The 23,035-nt window shown below is 36.6% G+C and overlaps 1 long non-coding RNA gene across 3 annotated transcripts in view; it reads left to right on the forward strand.

Moving 5' to 3' along the window:
* Nucleotides 1–23,035, forward strand: part of LOC311444195 — a 257,260-nt gene that overhangs the window by 199,043 nt on the left and 35,182 nt on the right. For all 3 annotated transcript variants that reach the window (XR_014697707.1, XR_014697708.1, XR_014697709.1), the window contains one exon: nt 7,792–7,914. This is a non-coding gene — a long non-coding RNA (uncharacterized lncRNA). The remainder of the gene's footprint in view (nt 1–7,791; nt 7,915–23,035) is intronic.

Genomic DNA, 23,035 nt, shown 5'->3' on the forward strand with positions numbered 1-23,035 from the left:
CAATATAATTAGATCCTGAGTAATGTGTAACCGATTCTATCTGAAGAGCAAACAGACCCCAACTGTGATACTGTAGATCAGAATATTGATGAGTTCAGATGAAAAAACAGATTAGAGACACTGATGGCATAAGCGATCATGCTGACACTACACCTTTCTGAAGCTCTGCAACGCACTAGGGTTATAACCCTAGGCTTTGTAACTGCTAAAGGGTGACCAATATGTGACACTAGGTTTCTGTTAATTATTGGAAGGTACAAAGGCATCCATAAAGCAGACAGCCCATAGCCTATGTAGATACCAGAAAAAAAAAAAAAAGCAAAAACATTAGCTTTTTCATTCCTTGATGTCAGCACTGCACTTGCTCTTTCCTGAGGAGAGCACTGTGCAGAGATGCTACTGTTGATTCCATAGCAGTTCTGAGCCATTTAATGCTTAATCTCTGGGTTAACAAATTCTGTCATAAATCCTCAAAATGCAGAATAAATGTCAGGTTTTACATTTGCATTGTTGTGAAAATGTGTTCTCTGTGTACTAATCTTAGATGTTGACATGAAATGTTCCTTAACACACATCCAGACTGAATCCTCTCGACAGCTGGATCATAAAAGAAATAAAATCTAGATGCTTTGTTATGTGAACATGCTGATGGACCTTTGCTGATCAGTCTCAGATTAATTTTGTATACCAGCCCACCTCTGTGTACTGTGCTGTACAAGTCCCTTTGTAAAAAAAATGTAACAATGAAAAGGAAGGATTTTTCAGACAACATTTGCAGGTTCATTTTTATTTTCAGTGTTACTGAATAAAGTGCAACCAATTAACAACATGAATGTATTAAAGAACATCTGTGATCATATTTACTTAAGTAGGTATCACTCTCTGGTCTGACGCATTGTGAATTTGTAAAGCTGTTAAAGAAGAGGTTAAAGATGCAATGGATTTTTATTTTCGGAAGAGATAAAGGAAATAAATACAGTGTAAATTTAATTATGTGAACAGGATGATGCATTTTAAAAATGGTTTTGGCGAAGTGCAGAGGAATGGGAAATTAACTGAGTTATGTAAGCACAAAATTGATGGGCCTGTTCTGAGATTATATTAAGAAGGTGTCCTTTGGAGGCATATTTAGTTCTTCAGGGAATGAAAAAGACAATTAGAAAATATTTGAAGATGTAGAGTGGGATAGGCATGGTGATCATTTAGGCTCATTGAGACATACTTAGAATGAACTTTTTGTAAAGTATAAAAGGTTAGTTATCAATAGCAGTTATTTAACTGTAAGATTGGACAGTTTTCCCAAAGGATCATTTTCACAAACATGATCGTCAAATCTATTTTATAAAACCATAGAGGAAGCTACCTTTTGGGACTTGGGGCTTAAAATCCAAAAAAAGAAATTCAAGTAAAGATAAATACGTAAGTAGATATAATTACTTATCGGAGTTACTGGCATTTGTATCACTAGCTGAATTCTCTATCACATACTGTCTTCCATCCACTCCACCTACCATTCTAGGGGAAGGCTACAGTTAATAGATCAATCTGAGATTCCAAACCTGGTTTGTACAATAGGGAAGTTGAACTGATTTTGTATTCAAGCTCTCTTCTTGTATTTAAGATCTCTCTAAAAACATTTTTTTTAACTGCTTCTATTAAAAAGATTGCAGAGAGACACTAATCTAATCGTTTATCTTTTTTGTTGTCTGTACAGTAACAACACTATAGATGGCATAATTCAGGGTCAAACAACAACAGAAAACCAGCTTTAAGCACTTGACCTTATATTATGCCATATTAAAATATATATGTGATAATCCTTAATTGTATGTCATTCTCTTGCCTTTCCAATGAGTATTCATTGAAGAGCTGGTTCATGCATACAGAGTCTTAAGATACATTTCTAGTATTCAGGGTATTTTGGAAAAACACTCTATGCCCTGTTGGACCGAAATTCTCTGATGGAGCTCCAGAGATGAGTCTGTCCCATTCTATGGGAATTGTAAAATCACACTCAACCTGAAAGTTGAATTTATTTTTCATATATCTTTTATCTCCAAGTTGACCAAAGTGTCAGACCAACACTCAGAGAAAAAAAAAAAAAAAAAGATACAGTCCCAGTTTAAAAATTATTACTCACAAACCTTCTCTTTGAAGACACAATTTAAAGTTTAGATATGAAGGCATCTCTGTAAGAGCACACAATTTCAATTGAAAACATGGATTCAAAAATGCTGCTCAGCCTCACCATAAGTAATTGCATAGCAAGTATTTTACAGCAGTCTGTGTGATAAATTAATTCCAGCTGCTGTATTTTTTTTATTTTATTTTATTTTATTTTATTTTATTTTATTTTATTTTGTTTTGTTTTGTTTTGTTTTGTTTTGTTTTGTTTTGCTTTGTTTTGTTTTGTTTTGTTTTGTTTTATTCTTTTTTTTCCTTGTGGAAGGCAGTGAAGAGGAGTCCATCCCCTTTTTATAGTGATGGGTGATACAAGGAACAATACACAAGTACATCTCACCTAATAATTGTTTAAAGGGGCCTTAAGTTCTCTTCACACAAGCAGAATGGGTTTATGTGTACACCAATATGTGCTGTGACATTACATGGTGGGGGAGAAAAAAAAAAACACATGAAAATTGTTGGGAGTAAAACAGAGCACAATATGAATGCAAATGAGGGAAAAGGTGAAACCTGCTCAGATTTGCCTGGTGGCATTTCATTTTTCAGAATGCTTTGAGGCTATAGAAAATGCCTGGCTATTGATCTGTTCGTTAGCTGGCCTTAAGCAGGTTATATATCAATTACTTAGTAATTCCTACTTTCTTTTGTATTTCTAGGACTATGTATCTGGAAGAAAAGCTTGGTCTCCATTTCTATAATGAAGTGATAAGTAATTGAGAGTATTTTGGGGAATGGAATTATTCTGGAATAACTTAATTTAAGCAAATTGCATCCTTATATCCTTAATTTCTTTCTTCCGACAGAACAAAAAAATTGCTGAAATAACCGTCTAGAAAGGCTGCTAGGAAAGGTAACAGACTACAAAATGGGGGATGTTTAAGAAAAGATTAAGTGTCTTACTTAGGGACGTGGTTTAGTGGGTAATATTGGTTGGGAAGGGTGGGGGGGGGGGGCGGTTGAACCAGGTAATCTTGGAAGTCTTTTCCAACCTTAATGATTCTAAAACCTAGCCCACATTATGCCAAACTATACGGATAACTAGACCTGCGTGAATCCATTGTGGCCTTAGGAAAAATACAATCTGCTTTTTTAGCAGAATTTTTCTGTGAATACTTAAGAAGTGCAAAAGGTTTTGATGAACAGTCAAAGACGAATTATTACGTGCAAATCACCGGTAGAAACAATATCTTTGTTTTTATAGAAACGCAATTGCAAACCTGGTTGGCTATATTTACCACCACTCTGTTTTAGAATTAAAGCCTCATCTGTAGCCACAATGACTTCAATGCCCATCACCAAGTTTAACTTCAAAAATATACAAAAAGCTTCTTCTAAGATATACTCAAGGAAACCAGGATAACTCATGTGCAACTACCTCTAATCTCTTCCCTTCTCTACTATGGAAATGTGGCCATTTAGTTGTGAAATTTAGTAAGTTCTGTTTCCTCAGGCAAACATGCTAATGCTATTAGGGACAACGGTCCTTGCATATCTGCAGATACATTTCTGAAATCTATCTACACCAGTTCTTCACTGTTTCTCAACATTACTGTTTCTCCTCTGAATCCCATTATGATGTTCATACCAGGTTTTCCCAAGTGAAAAATGCTTTAGAATCAGAAGCAATATATTACACAGCAAGCTTCCATGTTAGCTGAGATTTGGGGTCTTAACTGGTATATTGTTTGCTTGCTGGTTTAATGGTTTTTCAATTTTTTTTTCTTCCTGCCAATTCAAAGTTGCTCAATTTTAAGCCCATTAAAAAAAAAAAAATCAGGTTTGAAACTCATACCAAGTATTTTGCTTTTTAGCTTTTTTTTTTCTCCCCCAAAAGGAGAAAGAAAGAGAGAGAAAGAGAGAGAGAAAGAGAGAAAGAGAGAAAGAGAGAAAGAGAGAAAGAGAGAAAGAGAGAAAGAGAGAAAGAGAGAAAGAGAGAAAGAAAGAAAGAAAGAAAGAAAGAAAGAAAGAAAGAAAGAAAGAAAGAAAGAAAGAAAGAAAGAAAGAAAGAAAGGAAGGAAGGAAGAAGATGTGTGGGATTTTTGTGTGAATTTCATTCTTTTAGGGGGTGGGGGTATTTTTTATTTTTCATTTTTAATTAAATACTTTTCATATTTTATTTTATTTTATTTCATTTGATTTCATTTCATTTTATTCTCCAACAGGTCTAAAAGTTGTGTGTACATAATATTGTTCATGTTAGACTGGAATATCTAGTGGTCCAGTCTGGCCTTAATCTTTGTGAATGTAGCAAAGACAACTCTCTTTCTTTTACACTGCTTGGAGAGAAGGATGTGCATATTTGCCTTGAGGGCTGAAAGCAGGAAGCTGTTGTAGCCTAGCCTAAATAAAGAGATGCGACCATGGGAAGGTTATTCTCTGGTTATATTTTCCTGGCCTTTATGAAGGTAATCTGTATAAGGAAAATAATAGCAGTAGTAGTTAGTGAGTATTAGTTGAATGCTATGCTAATAGTTATGTTAACATAACACCTGTTGGAACAATAGTGGTAGACTTTGTACAAATATGTAGAGTTTTACACAAACAAAAACAGCATAAGTATAAAGTAGAACTAAAAGTGTTTTTTCACTCAGAAAGGATTTAAAATGAAAAATACAGATGAGTACAGACGGACTGATGGAGCAAGACAAGAACCAATAAGGTGATACCAGTCTTCATGCTCAATAGTATCTCTGTGTGCCAGCAGCATACCCACAATCAGGTTTGTTTACACATCATGTTCAAGCATGTTTCTGAGAAAACTTCTGAAAGAAAGCAATAAGTTAGTTGTACAGGTATCTGTAATGTTTTTCTCCCAAGCAAGAAGGAAAACACAGGAGCAAGCAGAGTTTCTATCAGAAATGTTAAAATGGAGTTAGCTATTGTTAGTTACTGTATGTAAGTTCATGCAATCCAACGACTTTGAAGAGTTTAGCTTAAAAATGAATCTTTTTGCATACACAAAGCATTTATTCTTCAAGCTAGCTCATTCCCGAAGTAGACAAGATAAAATAAAGCAAAGTTTATCCTTAACTGCAGGAAAATTATTCTCATGGAGAGGTATTTCATGGTGCAGGAAATTTCTACGATCCATAATTTTGGCAATAATCTTATATGAGTTATTTTTCACCTGTTCTTCATCAGTGCTTTTTTGAATTCTGTGTGTTGCACAGAACTTCTAAAGTTAAGGTGTCCTCAGAGTAAATTGTTGGAAGCCAGTTCAAAGAATAGCATGTAGGGTGGCATTTCCTGTGTTGCATCTCATTTAATGAATGCCTGCAAGAGCAGTCAGAAGGACAGCTGAAATTAAATTTCATAATTGGGCCCAGAACCTGAAATCAACTTACTTCCACAGAAACCAACAATTCTGTAACCACAGTAGTACAGAGCCTGGGAGTGGGTGAAAATGTGTAGGCAGAAACAGAACATAATTTTATTCTGCTTTCTTGGTGCTGGTAATGTCATAAACATCCTGCCATTCTGATATTATTGTGTTAATGTTAAAATATTTGGTTGATGCAAATAGGAGTCGAGATGTAGTATTCTTTATATGGCACTGCCCGGAGCAAAGTAAGAAAACCATGACAACAAGTAGCCTGCAAGCTGTCATGTTATTTGTGTTCAACTTGCAGAACAGCTTATAAAAAGGCATCAGCTGACAGGCATCCTGAACATCAATAGTAATTGAGAAAGAATAGAAGAACAGCAAATGGTGAACATGAAAAAAAAAAAAAGTACAATAATACACCCTAGGAACAATGCTTTTCCAAACACTTTAAGATTTCTTAAATGGCAGTCATTTATTAAAAAACTACAATTTCTCAAATAAAACCCTTGAATTTAACCACTTTAGCCTTCAGACATCGCCATCCCCCCATAGAGAACTTTACTAATCAAAGGTGACAGCACACAAGACACACTTCTAAATTATTCTGCTGAACAAAACTATCAAGCAATTATAAAATTGACAAGTCTACAGGAGCCTGAAGAAATTCCTTTTAAAAATATAAGCGGTATATATGTTACAGAGAATAATATATCCTAAGAAAAACAAACTATGTGAACACTAATGCCATGTTTAAGGCTATTGGCCATACAGTTAATATACCTCTTAAGATTAAGCACCACAGCAGTTATTCATGTATATTTTTTTATACTAAAATCATCACTCATTGTTTAGGATTTTGGACTGTTTTATTATTGTATTGCCACATACAGAAGTACTAAATGACTACGAAGCAATGCACCTTTTGTATCAGTGAACATGATCACACAGATCACTACTCTGCAGAAATTCAGTTCTAGGAAACAAACATCAAGCAAGAGACCAGATATTTCTCAACTGGCATATTTTCAATTAGAATATTTGTGAGAGGATCTGATACTTTAAATATTATTTCTTTTGATTTTCAAAGGATATGAGGAATTACATAGCTGAATATGTTTTAAAATCTGAGTTTTTACATATAGCATCCCACCATGCCGCCAAGTCACTAGAACTTTATGTTGTCCCCCAACAAATAGACTATTGTAGATTGTGTGTTTGTGTGTGCGGGGGTGGCGGGAGGAGACTATGTAAATCTAAAAACAATTACTGATTGGCTCCTGAGTTTTTCTGTATTTCTTGACATCTGACATTGGCATATGTCAGGAAATACAGAGATGCACTACTACTCTCGGAGTTGCAAAGCAGCGTTTTAGAACTTATTCACCTGTGGAAAAATAAAATTTGTCAGAAATAATGCAAAGAACCATTAACATACGCTACTGGAGAAGGATGATTTTTTCCATGTCACAGATTCAGCATAACTGGTTTCCATGAATGACACATGGGATCTAATAAATTACTCTTATAGTATACAGCTCCACTTATATAATACCAGGGAGCTGAAATCGCAAGCTTGTATTTGGCTTCATTAATGGTGTACCCTCCTAGAAGTATGAACAATTTGGATGACAGACCATCTGTTTGCTGTCAGCTAGGAATGGATGGCGTGGCCCTCAACTACATCATCTGCAGAGGAACTTCTTGAAGAATTCAGTGAGCAATCCCTAGAAAGTAAACTGCTTAATTGTGCTTGTCTTAGCTGCCACTGTAAGAAATTAACATCTCCATTTTTCTCTGGATGTTAAGAGAAAGGGAAAAAAAACACATGAAATTTAAAGATACATTATTCATGCCAGGGAAAGAGAGAGGCAGTGATGGAGAAAGTAAGCAAACAGACTGTCAAGGGTAAGTTTGATGGGTTTGGACCTAATAAATATACTTCTGAAGTTCACAGTGCTACTTCTTCCAAAATACAAATTGTCGATCATCTTAGGAAGCACTACTTTGAAATCTTGAGACTATTGATGCAATTACAATTCACCAAGTAAAAGTAAAGTTTTATTACTTCAGTACATATTTTTTTGTCACGAGTGTAAAAGAGGTTTAACAGAAGTTAATGACCAGATTTTCTTTGGTATCAAGGGATTTTAAAATAATGTACATTATGTTTAAGAAGAGGTAGAAACGGGTCCCATGTTGCAGGGTTTCAGATAAGTGCTCTAACCTTCAGGTTAGACATATAAAGGTTACTGTCCTGTCATGAAGTTTGTTCTTGATTTTAGAAAGAAGACAAGGCTTCTCTTCTAAGATGATATTCTAACTGCGGTACTCTGTGGGTGATCATTTACTGAAACTCCAAGTGACTTCTCACACCAGAAGAGTAGCAAAATTCCCTTATTATCTGGGTAAGTCAGTCTACTTCTTTAGATCTGTTTTGAGGTGACAATAATTTTGTCGTATAGGTACTGCTTCCACCCTACCCCAGTAATTAGATTACACTCCAAAACCCAGATAACTCCAGTTGGGTGTGGTAGCATTCCTGTCCCTATTTGGATTCACAGCCCTGATGAGCTATGCAGTGCCGGTAACAGACCAAGGGCCAGAAATGGGGACTTCATCATCCTGGGTGAGAATTCTAAGCTCTGAGCCATTATACATGTGTTGCAGCACTGAAATTATCCACACCACAGCCATAAACTGAAACTGTCATTGCATGTCTGGCCAACTCACAACATGACAGAGGAAATGTCATTTGGGCCAGCAGCACTGGGATCTCTAACTTCTGTGAAAGACAGCAGATTTCTTTCTGCCATCACCCTAAAATCTCACCTGAAATAAAATTAGTTTATTAGAATATAATTTATGTGCTTCAGAACCATAAACAGCTGAGTCAAACCTGCTGGCATTTCCAGCAGGAATGTTGATCCAATTATTGAAATTGTCAGCTGCTAGCACCTAGCTGTAATAATAAAATAACATCGATTTACCCAGGGCTTTTTGAGAGCACCTTTCATTCCAAGCCATCCCCAAATGTGCTGTGAACTCATGCACAAGCTATATATAGGAAGAACTTCACCCACCCGTGACAGGCAGCCACCTACGGGATGAATCACTGAGCCTTCTCACGGCTCTCATCATCAGGACGCAGCAGAATGGAACGTGGAGCAAACACGGATGGTACAGGGCTGATCCTCAGCTCCCTCACGCTTGTTTTTCTGCACAGTTATTCAGGCCCTCCACCAAAGGAAAGCAAAGCAGTTTGTAACATTTTTTTGTTTCATTATGTAACGACCAGACTAGTATGTGTTCATTTATTATTAAAACCCCTCTTGCAAATAAAAAAACAAATAGAACATCCCTTTATCATACTTGGTCACATTGTAAAGTTAAAATTGCCTTAAAATTGCAAATGTGATCTATTCACATATATTAACATATACCTCAATATATCTCATAGCTATTAACGTTTTGTTATATTTATATAGAAGAAATATTTTCCAACACAGACAAAAAAAAAAAAAAGAAACAAAAACCAACACTCAAAAACAACAACAAAACAACAAAAAGGCACCTTTCTTTTAGCAGCACTATATCCAGAACTGTTCCATCGATTTCTCCCATCTCACTCCACTTAGCTTGTGAAATGTTAACACTGACACACTGTGGGGTTTGTCAGCCCTGAGAAGGTACTTCTCCATTGCCATTACACTTGTTTCTCAAAGAAATAATGTAAACACCCAAGCCACCATCAGCTGTAAGAATCAAGAAAAGCTCTGCTCACACTGTGCTGCCACTGGCTGGGTACTGAAGTGATACTGTTGAGTCTGCTGAGCCCCAGCACATCCCCAATACCTCCTGATTGTCTTCACTCAGCAGGAACCAGAGACACATAGCTTTCCATCCTGCACTAACCATGAAGGAGTCCTACTAAAAGCCAGAGGCATCACCATCAAGAGATTTATATTTTTCTAAACCTGAAACAAGATTATATTCCTTGTGGGACCTGCGAAAACCTAGTGGAAGCAGCATAGCCTTAATTTTCAAAATCTAATGTTTTACCAAAGAAATCTTTTAAACCTTGCTGAATATGATTTTTACAAGCTAATGCATATTTTTTTTGGCTTTTAAGCACCAAGAAAGAGTCTCTTACATTTTTTAACAGTGAAAGAAACTGAGAACAGGTTGAAAGTATATGCCGAACTCTGAAAACAGCTGAAATTCAACCCATTTTTTGGCATATGCTAACTCAAAGAAAGCTCATAATTTTCAAACTGTTTTCTCAGAGGAAACAGTGTTGCTGTTTGATTCAAAAGACAGTGTTATTCAAAATTTATTTGTTTGGGGATCTTTCACTCATTCTGAAATTCAGCCTAATTTTCTCTCACTGAAAATGCCACATTGGGGAAAAAAAAAAAAAAAAAAAAAAAAAAAAAAAAAAAGATGCAGATCAGCTGCTGAACACTTTCTATTCCTTTCATCTAGCACTGTCGCATCTTGCAAACTATTCTTATGTCATTATTTGCATTCAATTAGTAGTCTGAATGAGTCAAGGCAGCACAGCGTGTGCTGTGTCTGCTAGATTATCAACACTCAGGTTTAGAGTTTTAGACTCAGGTTTTATTTGGGCACCTTCAGAGTGCAGGATTTTAGATGTGCAAACTTCATCATTTTGCTGAAGCGCCAATAAGAGTCCATATAGAAAACCTGATAGGTCTTTTGGTCACAAGATATTGAATGTAAAAATTTCTTGCCCATCCTCTAAAAAGGAGGAACACAAAGTTTGCATGCTTCCATGCCTCCATGATGAATATAATTCATGAATTTACTTTAACTGGTGATTTTCCTACATGGATTATTATTTTGAAGAAACAGCACAACATACTCCTCATTGAGATGTTGTAAAGGGTGCCTCAGTTGGAAAACCATGATAAAATTACAGATTTAACGTGACAGAGTGTAAAATAACAGGGCATGGCTTAATGGCTCACTTCTGCCAGCTTTTTTGGGTGTGTTCAGATTCAATTTCTTCTGTGGTTTGCAGTAAAATATTGCAGTTTGTTTTAGGTAAGATCATTCCTAAATTAGCAATCACTGCACCAATCAAATAAGACAGCATAAATTCTTATAAAAATAACCTTAATGATTTGGAATAAGGTAGAGGTTTTTTTCCACGATTTCATGATTACTAAAACATTTTTATGATGCTGTACAATAACTTTATTCTTTTCTTTGTTTGTTTTTGTACAGACATTTTCAAAGTGCTGTAAATACACGATGGAATAGGAGACTCATTTTGAGTTTAATATTCTATCAACAGTTATATTCAGATTTAATCAAATTCTGTGATTTCTGGTTAATGCTTGTTCACCACCTATATTTTAATACCTACTCTGGGGCTCTGCTAGAAATATAGAGAAACAAATGTGCATTTTGTATTATATATCCTTAATAGAGTATAAATATTTCGTAGAGTTATACAACAACATGATAAGCCATAATGATTTCTCAGAAAACTATTAAAAAAAAAACACAAACAAACAAACAAAAAAAACACATTAAACTACACCTTTACAGAGCTTAAGTATACATTTATTATTCTTGTCATAGCAATTACTATTTAATTATAATGTTTAGCAAATGTATTTATGTTGCATTTTGGTATTCTAAACCAAGAAAAACTAGTAGACAGGATGCCTTTTGACAAGAAGTAGTAAATATTCTGCATTCATAGACAAATACCATTAAGCTGCCGATTCAACTACAACTTTCATTTTGAGCTTTTGGACAGATAAATATGTGGTCTACTACAAGTGTAGCTAAGACTAAAATATTGATCTTCAAACATGCTGCTTGTCATCTCACTCTGGAGCCATATAATTTCTCCATGCACAAGACAGTCCTAAAAGTGCATCTAACCCACTCGGTTGCAAAGTCACTCTCTCTCTTAGGCCCTATGATCAAATGATTATTTTAGTGATTTACAGAAAGTGGAACAACTTTGGAAGTGAGTGAGGAGAAGTGTATTGAAGATACCTCCTACCTCAATGTACTGGCACAATCAATCAGGACTACTTTCCTAAATTTTCTGTTTGAAGATATGGAGCTAAGTAAGTTTCCTGACTTGAAAATAAAAGCATTTTTATGTGAATCCTGAATGGAGGGATGCATCATTGAGGGTAGGAAAGCTCTGCAGGAGGATCTGGATAGGCTGGACCGATGGGCTGAGGTCAACTGCATGAAGTTTAACAAGGCCAAGTGCCGGGTCCTGCACCTGGGGCGCAATAACCCCAAGCAGAGCTACAGGCTGGGAGAGGAATGGTTGGAAAGCTGCCAGGCAGAGAAGGACCTGGGAGTGATGGTGGACAGTCGGCTGAATATGAGCCAGCAGTGTGCTCAGGTGGCCAAGAAGGCCAACGGCATCCTGGCTTGTATCAGGAACAGCGTGACCAGCAGGGCTAGGGAGGTGATCGTCCCCCTGTACTCAGCTCTGGTGAGGCCGCACCTCGAGTACTGTGTTCAGTTTTGGGCCCCTCGCTACAAGAAGGACATCGAGGTGCTTGAGCGGGTGCAGAGAAGGGCGACGAAGCTGGTGAGGGGCCTGGAGAACAAGTCCTACGAGGAGCGGCTGAGGGAGCTGGGCTTGTTCAGCCTGGAGAAGAGGAGGCTCAGGGGCGACCTTATCGCTCTTTTTAGGTACCTCAAGGGAGGCTGTAGCGAGGTGGGGGTTGGCCTGTTCTCCCACGTGCCTGGTGACAGGACGAGGGGGAATGGGTTTAAGTTGAGCCAGGGGAGTTTTAGGCTAGATGTTAGGAAGAACTTCTTCACTGAAAGGGTTGTGAGGCACTGGAACAGGCTGCACAGGGAAGTGGTGGAGTCACCATCCTTGGAAGTCTTCAAAAGACGTTTAGATGTAGAGCTTGGGGATATGGTTTAGTGGAGGGCTGTTGGCGTTGGGTTGGAGGTTGGACTCGATGACCTTGAGGTCTCTTCCGGCCTGGAGGATTCTGTGATTCTGTGATCATCCTCCAGTACAAATTACAGGCTTTTCTTCTCAAGTAGTTTGCCATAATTTCCTGATTGTACTCAGCCCCTGACTTTCCAAGGCTAAGTGTTGCAAAGATGAATTTACATCTTGGCAATGTCTTCTCTTTTTGTCTCTGTTTTAAAAATGAGAAGACTGCTTCTTTGTTTTATGGCAAATAAACATAGCACTGGGAGGACGTTCTCAGATGTAGGCCCACGGGACTGCACTTATAGGAGGGTCTTAGTTGTCTAGGCCCGTCGTAATGAGGCACTGCTCCTCAAAGCACTGGTAAACCTGTTTATGTCTTTGTCTCCAGCACCTTAACTCACTATATCTCATGAAATTCATGGGAATTTCCTTGGTGGTTCTGAAACTCCTGGAAGCTCTGGGAAACTGGTACTCATGCAGTATCGATTTGTTTCCATCTGACCAAATTCTGTTCTGTTTCTCAAATATGACTAATGTAAAAAATTGTTGTTGTTGATTTTGCTTCCATGGGAAGTTTAGACAACTCTACTTTCATCTCCATACTGAAATAAAAACTTGGTCAAAATATCCTAAATTCCCATGAAGCAAAACTGAATTTCAGCCAGCTTTGATCTAAGCAATAAAGCCTTATCCAGCATTAGAGTCTAATTTAATCTTTTAAGGAGCTATTAAAATACTGAAGCCTTGTTGTGATAAATCTCAGCCTGTAGAGGGAATTTTAGTGAAAAAATTATAATCTCATGAAAATGCCGTCAAGGTCATAATAATACTACTATAAAAAGAAATGTGAACAGTTCACCTCAGTTTTCACTTGTTTCAGGATACCTATGGACTCTTGTGCCAAGCAGCCTCATAGCAACTAATGCTTGATTTTGTGAAATTACTTTAAAATCAAGGCAAAATGGAAAGACTTCAAACACTCATGAACTGATATAAAGCACAGTATACGTCTGCATAGTATGGATATCTTATTCCTGATTACAATGCCTCACTTCATTTATAATAAAAAAGAACACTGTAGGTAAGTTAATAAAATACATATTTCTATTTACAACCTTGACCATGGAGGTTGACTTGGCCATTCTAAAGACTCCCTTTCTCCTTCTAACAGCCATTTGATCTGGAGTTATTAGACTTACTCGGATTACCTATTCCTTCAGGATATAATCCAGAAGAGTACTTAGGCACCTAAATTGTAATGTATGTAGAGAGGGTATGTTAAAAGAGAGAAAAAATTTTACTTGTACTGAAAAGGTGAAAACTTCCTCCAATTCTCAGTGTTATACTGCTGTGCATTTCCGTAAGTGCTGCCTTGGTACTCAGTTTCCACATAAGGTCACTTGGAAGGAAACATCATAAAACAGGTATCCCTCTGACTACAGATACTCAGGCTTAAGTAGGGGTCAAAGCAAGCCATGCTTACATTAATTTGTCTTCTAAGCTTTCTTCCCAGGTGTAAAGTGAGAACTACTTAAAGTCTGTGCCTTAGGACTGTGGCTTTACTCATATCCAAAAACAGTTAAAGAAATAAACAAAGCCTCTAGGCTGGGGTATGGATAAGGGACAAATAAAAATAAATGACAAAATATATTCTCTGTTTTCAGAACAACTACCCTAAACCCGGCAGGAAACTCAAATCTTTCTTTGGATGTGGTTGGGTGGTGGGATTCAGAACACTGACCAGCTTTGCTATCAAAGATACCTGCTGGGAGAAAGACAATGGGCTGAAATCATCTGGAGTCTGTGAAGCTCTTAATTGTGCAACAGAAATGAATACTCAGAGACCCCTTAGCGAAACAATTACTAATGTGCATTTCAGAAGAAAATGGTATAACCTTCATGCTCTTTCATGTTTCTATTCCTCGTGTATCCTTAAGTTGCACTTTTTTTTTTTTCCCACTCCTCTAACAAGGAGATGATAAATTAATGCCTGAGCATTTTCCAATCTTCTTCAAAATGCCTTCTGGTTCTCTTTGTCCACCCATGTGTGTAAGAAATGAATCTGGCTCTTTGTGCCTCTGTCAAATTTGCACTAAGTAAATAAAAACTGAGTTCATAATTTAGAGCTGGTGGCAATAGGAACTGAGTCAAAAATCAAAACTAAATTATATCAGGCAGATATAATAACAGAAAGTACTTGGCAAGTATCTCAGGCAAAGGAAGTCCAACAGCTTCCCCTTGACATGTATAATATGCTCCATGCAAGACCTGCAATATTTCTTCTGTGCAGGGTATCTCCGTGATTGCTCAATGCGGAAAGAAAGTATCAGTGTAAAAAGAGAGGCAACTGCAACTCAACAGGGGATGTCATGAATATTTTTAATATAGTGTGTGGGGGAAGGAGGTTCCATTTAATTGCTTCTTATGGAACAGGAGATAATATTCAGTAGATTTTTTTCTTTACTTTTCAAAGTATGGAGGTGGGTGTAGATCCTCCATGGAGCTGATATGGTAGGAATCACTGTGATATTGGGAACTATAAACTTCTAAGGCTCTGTTTGAAGAAAGCTATTCTTAGAGGGTGGGTGCTTCATCAAAACCTTGTTTGTAACTAATTGTTTGGCTGTGTAGGTTGGCAGTATAAGTAAGTACAGCACTGAACTGATATCTTTGGGAAGAGGGATATTTACATGGACATAGTGCAAAGATATTTGTCCTTTCCCACTTGGAAAATGAATGGACTTTGAAACTTAAAGGTCATTGCATAAACTTGTCTGGTAGTTCAAAGCTATTGCTAATATTTAAAACAATGCCTTGAAGGATGTGCAGAAAAGAATTTTTGTTGTATGTGCCCAACTGCATATTTGTGTATGCACCCTGTTTCTAGTATTGCAGACTGTTATATTGAATATGTCATAATGCCCTACGTAGACTTCTGTGCCAATTGTCACTGTTCCCTGGTGGCATAAATGCATATATTTAAGTATATTTAACTTCTGAAATTTATCCCATTAATTTCTTTATTTTTATTTATTTACATTGGATCTGAATGTGTATATAAATAATTATCCTTTTAATTATGGCAGCTTTGTAAGGCACTACGTATTAAACAGTTGTTCAGTCAAAAGGCAAGGGAGACATTCTGGGTTTACATTGTATGTAGAGCCTTCTGGCCCTGAGTATTAAATTCCAGTATAATGAGGACCTTGTGCTTGCTGTATACTAGACGGGGATTCAGCTTATACTGCCAAAGATCTGGCACCGATGAAAGAACAGCAACTGCCAAAAATTACTCGATATTGTGTAAGCCCTTGTGCTATACAGTCTGATAGTTGAAAGGGTTCATGTGCAAAAGCAGAATCTGCAAATGAAATGTATACAGTAAAGCAACATTTGTAATAACCATCTGTTATGTATCCCCTCCTCTTCTTTTATGCACGCACACATATACACACAAATTGCATAGCTATAAAACACTATGTGGCTATATTAGCGCTTTGGGATAAATAATATGGTGAAAAAATTTAGTATTTCCCTACACAATCTTTTTGTCTGTGGAGAGGAAGAAAAGTTATTTGAGCCTCAAGGAAGTGGAAGCTGAGATTAAGCCCTGCAAAAATGATAAATTTACAGTGGAACACCTCTGTTAAATTTTTTTAAGTTTGCAAAGAGGACCTCAAAGTTTTGAGAGCAAAAGTAGGTTTGGGGAAGCCAGGAGAAAGGAGTGGTTTAAATTTTAGAATACAATCAATTTCCTTTCTAGAATAAGAGTAATGAAAGAGCTTTGGCAAATTACACCAAAGATCATCCAAATATTTTTGAACCGGTGAAAAATTTCCATTAATTTTTAAGCCAAAAAATATTGAAAACTTCTCCTATGTAACTCCTGCTGTCTTAAGTGGTTCTAATTAGCTGCTCTTAGAGAAGTACTTGACAAAATTAGTACTTGTGTACCCTGCTTATTTATCCAACCTTTCTCCAGAAACTGAGGCATAGATCATTTTAAAGTAGCTGTATAATATTATGATTTTAACCTCTTTGCAGTGTACACTATGAGATCCTGGAATTTTTTGAACACAGAAGCACAATCTTGATTTATTCTGTATTTACATTTCAACATAGTTAGCCTGATTACAGGAAAGCCTAAAAAAAAAAAAAAAAAAAAAAAGATGGCCTTTTAAAATTAAGTTTAAATAATTCTTTCACCCTGACAGTTCTTCTGTCCTTGGAGCATCTCAAAGAGGATGAGATAGAGGGTGACAGTATTGAAGGAAATTAAACAGATGAAGACTATTTGTAGACAAATTGCAGACATACTAATCTTGGTAATTTACATTAAAGCCTAACACTTATCCAGACCTCTTTCATGTCAAAAAGAAACAAAAGAGAAAATTTCTAATTTCTCTAGTGCACTTCAGTTTAAATTATGTTCTGCTACATCCACTGAGGAATCATATTAATGTATGTATATTTGTAATTGCAATCCTGAAGTCAATTTTGGATATATATATATATATATTTTATTATTTTTTTCTGGTGATATTAGATCATTGTTTTAGTGTGTTTGCTTCCTCTTCTTCCCATTCTCTGCCAATTGCTTTCTTTTTCCCAAATGTTACCAATATGATAATCACCATCATTATACAAATTATGCAGAAGGACTCTGTGCTTGTATAATCTTATTCCTACCATACTCTGTCACATTAGAGGAAAATGATATAGTCAAAACAACTTTGACTCATTGTTGTCTGATAAGTACATACAATCTAAACTAATTCTTGTAAGCCATGCTGGTGACAAGAATTTTCATGTCATTTGTATAGAATGTATCTCACCTAACTTTGGCTATCCAAAATTAAATATCTTGTCATATTTCATCATCTGGACTCCGTGTAAAATGAACAGTCTAGCACCTACAGAATATGGTTCTTCTCAGTGATTCTGGATATCTGCATTAGGTTGAGATTTACCAGCCACACGATCTGAAAGTCCTGGATTCACAGGAAGCCCAAACACAGATGTTTCAGCCATTTCAAACTTAGACATCTAGTCGAAGTTAGGAAAGATGAAATCTCACACTTAGAATTACGGGTTGGTGAAGGTGGTGGAAAAACAAGTTTCCCAGCCTGATCTTCTTTCTTGGAGCCACAATGGCACACATTTTGTGTGATTTTAAAGGTCTAATCCAAGCTCTTGGTGTTGCATACATAAGAATGAATGAATTAGCATTTGGTCTACCAGCCTACTCACACCAACAAGGGTTCATTTTGTTAGGATCCAGACACGGCAGTTGGGTGAACTTTGAGAGATCTGGGGAGATCTGGAGAGATCTCCCTAGGGGACCCCCCAGGGCTGCGACACAGGACATTCTTTTAATGTAATCAGTGTGCAAACTGTGTAGCACAGGTTGCTAAAAAGAAAAGTTAGGCATCCCCATTGAGTGACTGCATATTTTTCATGTGTTTCTATTTACTAAGGACAGCAGATGTACATTTTTAGCCTTTAGTAAATGCAGAAAAATTATATACTACCTGACTGATCCATTAAGATAGTTTCTTCAATACCAAACAAAAGTCAAACCAAGATAAATGTTTCCCACTTACTTATGGAGGTAGAACAGAGCTGCAGTAAAATTTTTGGCATTGGTAATTCCCAGACACTTATCATACAGTGTCTAAGGAAAAAATATTTGTCATTTTCTTTTAATGAACATTCTGAGTTTTTGCTAGCTACCGGTAGAATTATTTTAACAGGCTGTTGGAACAGAGGGGGAAAAATGGACTGCACTTCTGTAGGAAGTCATTAATTGTTCAGACCACATCTTTCTGTAGATTTCTATAGGTAATATGAAACTATTTTCAAGCAGTGACTTGGAATAAGTACCACTGTGAAGAAAAGAACTGTTTTACACAATTTCCTACATCGTCTGAAGTACAGATATAGCATTTTAGAAGAATGACAAATGAATAAACATATATTTGAATCACTATGAATTGGTGAAGTGGATTAACATTAAGTAAATTTGAAATGAAGACTAACAAATATAAACCTCCTTAAAGCCAGAACAGAAATGTAATGTAGCCATTCTCAAATAAGTCTGAGGATTAAATGATGAAATATTTGTCAGAAGCTAATGAGCCATCATCACAAGCAATAGGGTATTAAAATGGAAAAAGGGAGTTGCTATGAAACACATTTTTTCTGATTAATTTTTAGATTTTTCTAAGCACATTTTTTCCCACATGCCTATGAATTCCAAATTGCAGCTTTCTTGCCAATTTGGAGTTGAAACTAATGGCTTGTGACCGTATAATGAGTTGTAATATTTAACTTGGATTCTGTGATCCCAAATGTACTTGAAAGTTTTGATATTTTTGTTCTACATGTGGCAGTGCAGGGAAAATGTCTTCCTAGTCATCTGGAGTTACACAAACATTCATTATTACGAGATACAAAATTTATACCTTCATCCTTTCTCTTCTCCTACCCTAGCAATGAGAAGACAGAGACTGTATTCACAGACTTCTCACAAGCACTGTGGTTTCAGTTCTCAGCAGGTGAATGAAACATCTTAAAACTTCCCCACAAAGGCAATGTGAAGTGGTTGTTGGAAAAGGTGACTCAAGTGACCTGCCTGTTTCAGCTTATATCTTACCATGACATGTTGGCTGAAGTCACTTAGGAACAGCTTTTCAAAGTCCACCAGCCTTGATTTCTCTCTCCTGCTGCTGAGGTCAATGAGAGAGTTGGTGTTCTCTTGGTTCTCACTCATAAATATCGATGTGAAAACTCTCATGAACTTCAGCAGAAGTGAGGACAGCAATGTTAGACGCTTTTGAAAATCTCATCTGCTGTGCTGCTGTTTAATGCTCCATAAAAAGGAGCAATGACTGTACTGAATTATGTGCAATGAAGGTTCAAGTACTGGTATTTGAAAGAGCATTGAATTAGTTGAGATAGGTAATAGGTAAGTACCAATTATTATTAAAATTTCATCCCCTGTAAAAACAGATGTGATTTTTTTTCTCAACTGGCAGGTGTAAAGCATACGTGCAGTGGCCTTGTTTGGATATAATTGTTTTTCATTTGAAGAGAAGTCAGAAGACAATGGGTAAATAATTGCTACAATAATTTTGAACCACAAACTTCCTTCTATCGAAGTTATCTATGTCATTCCCTTATTTTGAAATAAGTTCCTAATAACAGGTCATAGCATCTAAAAATGATTATTATCAGAAAATCAACTTTCAGATTGTTGCACTGCAAAAGAATAACCTTTCTACCACGTTTTTTTTGCCTATGGTTGGAAACCGTTTTCAGTAGTGTCCTTGATACAGAACACAGCTAGCAGCTAGCACAGTTGTTGCATTGTGAAAAGGCAGACTATTTCTTTGCCTGATTTTTTATCACTTCAAGACAGTTTTTCTTGTCTTTGTTAGTTCCTAAAACCTGGCAGTCTCACCCTTGGAATGTTGTATTCTCTAAAGAAGTCATTCTCCTCTCAGGCTAAGTGATCTCACACCTCTTACATCCACCATCATGTCATCGTGGTTACACCAAACCTCTCTGAATCTGTAGTGCTTAAAAAATCTGAGATCTGTCTTTCTACACCCAACTGAAGTTCATTCTCTCTAGGCCTCCAGGCATGGTTACTGTCCTAGATACTTAGTTTTAATGCTTCTAACTCCTAAAACACTAGTTTGTGTGCAGCCTAAGAACTGAAAATACTCTTGTTGGGCTAAAGATTCATAGTCTTAGTGTAAAACTGCTGCTTATGGAATATTTGGTCTTGTTTACAGTATCAACAAACACATCAGTGCTTGGATTACTATATATCTAAAATGTTCCCTTTAAGATGTAGTCAAAAAAACAGTGCTAGACTGTACTGTGATATAATGTGGGAAAATCTCAGCCACACGTGGTAGTGCTGAAGACATTTACCCAGGTCTAATCCACCAAGCCTCCTGAGGACTACATTCATTTTTTAAAAGATTGCAACAATCAATAGAAAATTAAAGAACACAGCTATAAATTATTCATGACAATAAATCTCAATAATTGAAGTATGCCACATGATACAAAGCATTAAAAATTTGCATTGCTTGTCATTTCCAGATCAATATTAAAGGGATTGTTGAATTGAAATCAAGGGAAAACAGCAAACATGGAAAAAAATCAAAAGTGAACCACAACGTAAAATCCATAAATCACTCAGTCATAAATAATTAAGAACAACCCTTTTTTTTTTTTTTTTTCCCTCCCTCTCTCTCCAATATACAACACAGGGATCAGCACTTCTTTTGGTGACATTTCAAACTGTACACTATGCAACTCTCTTGGTTTTACTTTATATTTGTTAGCAGCATTAGTTGTCCATTCATTGCTATTTAAACGAAAACTGAGAACCACATTTTTAGCTGATTTAAACTTATTTAACTCCATTAAAGCTGCTGCAATTCTTACCCAGAATTTGATGTATTATACTACCATAAAATTTAGCTAGTACATTTGGTTAGACTTTAAGAAGTAAACACTTAAATGATATTCAGACCTACCCCCCAATCTGTTGAAACTGATGAAAAGCCTTCCACTGGTTTTGGACAAGGCCTGCTATTATCATTTAATTCTCAGATCTAGCAATTCTGTGATCATTCATCTACTAGTAAGGATAGAGAACAATATGTCATGAACTTTCCTCTCCCTGCCCTAAAAATATTTGATGTGATAGGCCAGATGAATTATCACTGGACCTCTTTAACTGGTGTGGTGTTCATGGTGTTCTATATCCCCAAATAATGGCATCTAATTGCTCCTCAATGTTAACTTCATGCCTTCAGTCACTGATATCCTGGACATACTTTGGCAATAACAGGTCCAGATTCTTCCAGAAAAGCATGAAAAATGCAACTGTAGCTGTGACACATGCAGATCTGTTCATATGTCTTCCTTCTCATAGCTGAGGTAGTTCCATGTCCTCTCACATTATATCCTGAGATACAAGTGCTGGGTTGGGTCACATCACCAAGCAGAGGCTATGATGCTATGCTGAGGCTGACGTGCACCAAATGGTGTCAACAGTCAGCTACAATTCTCTAGATGATCACAGTTGGGTAAAAAAGTAAGACACTGCATAACATCACCCTGGGAGAAAGCTCTTGAAGGGCCAGTATACCAAAAGCACTTGTTTAACAAAAAAAATAAATAATAATAATAATAAAAAAAAAGCTTGACCTAAGTATTGTCACATGGTATTCACTTCTAGAGAAGCAAAAAGATTATTTGCAGATAAAGAATTCTGCCTATAAAATTGCTCTAGAATTAGAGCCAAGGTAAAAGTATGTTTGTAAATATAATACACACTGGATTTGAGTTAAGCAATAGATAACATTTTCTAGCATAGCAAGTACTGAGAATTCACATTGTATTTTCTGCAACAACCTCTGAACTGACAGAAATGGACACCTAATTCCTTCTGAAATGAATGAACATGTGGTCTGCAGCACCCAGAGGCAGATTTTGAGAATCTTAGCCTTGATCATTTTTGATTCAGTGGCTTCTGTTCTAGTCACGAGTACTAAAAGCTGAATGAAAAGTTGTGTTTCTCTTGCTTTCTGAGAACCATGTTTAAACTATTTCTGTCAATGCAGAGTGACCAAATGCACCAGTCTTTTCCAGTACATACTGTTTCTTTTTTCCACTTTTGTCCAACCTGGTCTAGCTTCTGGTTAAATACACAGCTTAATAATAGACTGCATTACATGTTAAAAAAAAAAAAAAAAGCATTCACACGTGTGATGTACTAATACTATTTTCTAATGTGGTACAAGCCTCAGATGTATTATAACAAGCATCTCTGTACTACTAAATGTACACAACTATTTTCTAATCTCAGCTTCAGGACAGAAAAAGTAAATTTTTCAGCAGTGTACTATAAAGATACCCAAGGGAAATACTTTCAAAGGAAAGCCTTTGTGGTTCTGGTTATAAATACCAAAACCTTTGGTTGCACATGAAGCTCTACTTGAATTTCTTTGACGACATTGTGTATTTGGGGTTTCTGTTTAAAAGGGGGTCTTTCCTGTTTGTTCCATTTATTTCATCCTTTTTTTTTTACATGCTAATTGGTGACACCATAACAGTTAAAAGCAGACTGTGACCAAGCCAATGGCTTATGCCTTTCAGTAGACTCTCCAACTGGAACATTTCCAGATTCATTTTACAAACAACGTGTTGCTTTAAATGAAAGTATGCAAGCATCATATAAGCATGTTTTTTACACTAGCACACAAACTGACTAGTGTAACACCCAGTATCATCAGCAGAGACTTGACTGTTTATGCCATGGACAAACTCAGATTCTTCTCCTTTCTACTCAAAGCCTCACACTTTTTGTGTTTAGTTGAGTGAGCTTTCAAAGCACTCAAGAAATTCTCAGAACCAGAATGAGCCCATTATCATCAAGGATCTGCAGAAAACAAACTGCAGGCTGGAGCTGCACAAAAGATTTTAATGAAGTCAAAGTCTGCAGCAAATGTAGTATACAAGGCAGCTTACAAATGTTAGGGTTTGAGTAT

The sequence above is a fragment of the Aythya ferina genome, assembly GCF_964211825.1.
Source record: "Aythya ferina genome assembly, chromosome: 13".
Classification (NCBI taxonomy): domain Eukaryota; kingdom Metazoa; phylum Chordata; class Aves; order Anseriformes; family Anatidae; genus Aythya; species Aythya ferina.